The sequence below is a fragment of the Brassica oleracea genome, chromosome C7, assembly GCF_000695525.1.
Source record: "Brassica oleracea var. oleracea cultivar TO1000 chromosome C7, BOL, whole genome shotgun sequence".
Lineage (NCBI taxonomy): Eukaryota > Viridiplantae > Streptophyta > Magnoliopsida > Brassicales > Brassicaceae > Brassica > Brassica oleracea.
The window spans coordinates 29,767,538-29,772,276 of record NC_027754.1 but is presented as its reverse complement, the minus strand read 5'-3'; positions in this window follow the sequence as shown (position 1 = coordinate 29,772,276).

Below are 4,739 nucleotides of genomic sequence, written 5' to 3'. Positions count from 1 at the left end.
GTGTCTGGTTTCTCTTTGAGCAATCGCCTGCAATATCTGCTTTGAAATGTCTCGTTACTTCGGTAGAGTTTTTATAATGTAATTTTTTGTTGTCACTATATGAGATATATAGATCATTATTGTTAGCCTTCTTGTCCCTGATGCTAAGAAATGATCTTGTGTTTTCTTTGTTGTAACTCTTTTGCTTCAATGGTAACCATCGACCTTCAAGATCCAAGAATTACTGAAAATAGTTCTTAATTTATTTATTTATTTAAATCAGCATGTTTAGAAGTTCCATGTTCTAAGAAAGTAAACAGTAGTCTGAAGATTCGGATGCATGGATTTCTTCGAAGGATCATGTTCTTTTGCATAAAAGAAGGTTGTCTTTTTGTGATAAGTGATTAGTTAATGCTATATGTATGTATTTTATTGTTTTCTAAATCTTGATGTTAGATGTGTTCAAAGATTCCAAATTCCTAAACTATATAGTACTAATAAAGTTGATGTAATCGTATAGTTAAACGTCCATTTTAAAATTGATAAATGAACATGGAAGCTGTTGACTGCTTCTTAGCTCTTGAAAAAGGGAGAGCCAAAGACTTGAAATGTGGTGAATTTCATGCATGATAACTATTTAATCATAAGATGAGCTGCCCATTGTTTTGGATTTTTGATTTTTCATATATTATAAAAGTGAGAATATAATAGGCTGATGGTAAAAAAAGAAATACTACATACTTTTAGGGGGTGCATTAAGTATTAGATATGTCATAACTCATATGTGGGGGTGTATTTTTTTTAGACTGACATGGATGTAAATTGTCTACTTATATATGCTGAGTAATATACTACGTCGAACCCTAATAATAGAATAGTCGATAAAGAATTGCATATCATAAAACTAATACTCTTTCCGTTTCTAAATAAATGTCACTTTGACATTTTTTATACATAATAAAAAAAGTAACGAAAATATATTTAAGTTGTTATTAATTACATCTTTCTGACCAATAGTATTTAAGATAAATAAAATTATTTATAAAATCAATGCAATTTGCAATTAATTTTCAGCAGAAAATAAGTATAATTTGCATTGAAATCGTAAAGTGATATTTTTTGTGTAACAGAAAAAATTAGAATGACATGAAACAGATGGAATTTTTGGAATCGATAATTACTCCTATTATTTACTAGACATGAGTAGGCCATTGATGATTTAGCTTTAATGGTTTTTATATCATTTGTTTGTGTGAACTTTGAACTTAATGCATACCTCTCGATGGTGCTGTCTGCATGTTCCCAGTGACCTCTATTTTTATTTTTTCGCAATTATATATTTTTTCCATTTCTAAATGTAATTAGTTTTAGCAAAAAAAAAGTTTGTTTCACAATATAAATAATTTACATATTTTAATGCATCTTTTTCATTTATTGGATATTACGTGATCAATAAAATAATATTAGATTTTTAATAATTGGCCGGAGTATTTACGAAACACATTTAATGCTCACATGAGTACCAGTACTACTAATTCTCTCACGGATTAATGATTCTCTTTTAGACTTAAACCAGAATTTCAAATCAACCACATTAAAATTACAAAACTGTGAGGCCAAAAGAATCAATTGTTGACCAAAAAGTTAAAAATTTAATTTTCTTTTAGAATAAAGAAAACATTGATTTGAAATAAGCCACATAAAAATTGCATAAATGAAAAAATTAATGTAAAATGTAAATTTTGTTAGTCTGCTTATACTTTTATTTAGTTAAAGATATCCTTAGAGAGAGATAGAAGTTGTTGCATGTGGAATGAATGTCTTTGCACAGTGGGAGCCATAAATGGAGGGATTTAAGGAGCTATAGTGATCATTCAACTACCCCCATTCAATCTCCATATTTTATTTCTTACATTCCATTTTTAATAATAAATTTGTAAATTTATATACTGATTTGTTGAATTATGCGGAAACCAAGCTTTTCAAAAATATTATTTTGTTAAAGTTTGGTGTATATTTTTTTCTTTTTTCATTTATCTGGGAAATGTCTAGTAGGTATGGCTGGGAAAATAGTCATAGGCTATTTGTAGGTCCGGTCAAATTTGAAGTCCATTTTAGGTGGAGAAGAGAAGGGCTCAACCAACGAACATGTATTGGGCTCAAATGTTGATTTTCCTAAAATGCTACAAACGCGAGTATTGCGCGTGGGGTTTTTTATCTAAACTGCTCCCAGCTCGTAAATCTATCTATATATATAATAATAAAGTTGGGTTATGCTCCCTCCACAGGTTTCCACCTCGGTTTGCATAGAGGTTTTTCTGACACGTGGCAACATAAGAAAACTCTTTGTTATCGTCTTGTGCATATCCAACCCTTTCGTTTTGATTTTTCTAGCCTCTGCGAAACTTGAACGTCATCCGTTATAAATCAAAGGCATCACCCACTTCTTCCATTAATTAATTATATATTCTCCTCTTTTAAGTTTGTAATCGATTTAGAGATAGAAATGTTTTTAGAAAAGCTATAAAAGGTGGTTAAGGAATTCGGTTTTTACGATCCCGAATAATCTGAGAGGAATTTTTAACTACGATGGCGACTAACCCTGAGGCAGAGGATTGGCTGGAGATGGAAGGAATTTGGGTAGAGAGGACGCTGGAGGAAGTAGTATTGGTGATGAAGCTAGCTTGCAGCAATGAAGTAGCGGACAGAGATGATTGCGGTCGCACGTGTGTTGTTGATCATAACATGAGAGGTAGGTATTTATGTGAGTGGGTGATTGAATGATTATGATGGTAGGTTATTTTATTTGAATTAAATTGTCGAGAGTAATACTGAACAGCTTTTGCAATGTCTCCACCTGCTAAAAAAGTTCTTCAAAAGCAGAAGAAAAAAGATCTAATGCTGAATAAGGTTCAAGTGTTTGAGAGCTGGTTATTGGCTCCAAATTTTTTTGTTTTTACAATTATTATGCTTGCTATCTTTGAGTCTTCATTATCGTCCTCATTGTTTAATTCCTCAATTTTTGACCAGCTGTGGATTTTATTGACATAGACTGAAGTCTTGAGAAGTTGTTCCCATTGTAAAAAGGGATGATTTTTTAATAATATGTAAAATTCCATTGTTACCTGCAGACAAGGACATGGAAAAGGATATGTCAACTTTAAGTCAATACAGATGATGATCCAATGGATTTTGGGATTGACTCACCAGCAAATAAAGATAAGAAGAAGTATTCGTTCAAGCTGTGAGTGTAACATACATCATATGCTTCTTAGACCATGTATACGCCTAATCTCATGCGGTTCAATCATGGATTTTTTTCTCCTTCATTATGCTTCTTAGATTACTTCTCTAAGATACAGTTGCTTGACAAAAATGCCTAATGTCTCATACCAAACATTTGACTAACCGCCCCTAATCAATCAGGTTTCATCTATTTCTCTCCCTCTCTCTATTATGTATCTTCCCTCATTATTTCTAACCAGTTTTATGATACCTTCATTGGAGCTGACTGGTAGATGTGTAGTTGCGGAGCTGCAGGAAGTGGGTAAAGTTTATTCTGCTCAGATGCTTAGCACACTCACAAGAGCTTTCCATTCGGTTCTCGCTACATTACCTTGCTATAAAATTGATATGGTAAGAGCTTAATGATTGATAGAATGTGATTATTATCTTTTAAGTTGAAGACATGGTTTATGTATGGTGTGTTTATGAAATTCATATGTATAACAGAGATGATGAGCTTTTTGTATTGAAAGTGGGGCTCATCTTTTGATATCCCAGAACTGGATGTTGTAAAATGTATATCGAATTGATTTGCTTTAATTTGAGTTGTTAGATGTGACCACGAGGAGGCAAATTCAGCAGACAAGTGTTTGTCAGGGTATTTGGAACCAAAAGTTATAGGCATTTCTTTCACGATACTCATGATAGTGACTTGAAAATGCTTCAGAAGGTTAGTTTGATGAGCTGTTTTTAATTATTCGGAGGATATGATATAGATATATTCGGTGAGGGTTTGAGGAGTCTCCTCAAACTTCTGAATTTCGTATGAATGTGAAAAATATAATCGAGCTTTGATTTTAATGAGACTGTTGAGTTTATATACTATCAGTGTTGGTTATTGTTGTGGAGTTTCTAATATATCACTTTTTTTGTGACTTGAAACTTGATACCCCAGAAAATAGAGGTGTTCTTCTTCTTCTTGAAGGTAAGAACATAATCCAAACTGAAGAGAAGTCTCAGAAGAGCACTTCTTCTTCTTCTTGGTTATTGTTGTGGAGTTTCTAATATATCACTTTTTTTGTGACTTGAAACTTGATACCCCAGAAAATAGAGGTGTTCTTCTTCTTCTTGAAGGTAAGAACATAATCCAAACTGAAGAGAAGTCTCAGAAGAGCAAGGGTTGCAAGATAAGCCATTCTTTCGCTTCTGTTAAGAGAAACCATGTCGTCTGAAAATGACAAAAACATCTACCAAAGCCTCTTTAGTTTGCTCTGACTCTCCATCGACAATATATGAACTCATGTTGTCTCTCAGTTCTGACTCATGTCTAACTCCCCCACCACAAATTCTTACACAAGAATAGCTCAAACTTTATCTGATCACCGGACATACAAGTTTGATTAATGGACTACGCCCTACATACTACGGCTTCAAATCACGAGGTTAAAACTTACCTACCATTCTTCTCATATTTTTGCAGTAATTCCCCATGAAAGAACATATGCAATTTATGTTTTGGTCAATATTGCAGGCTC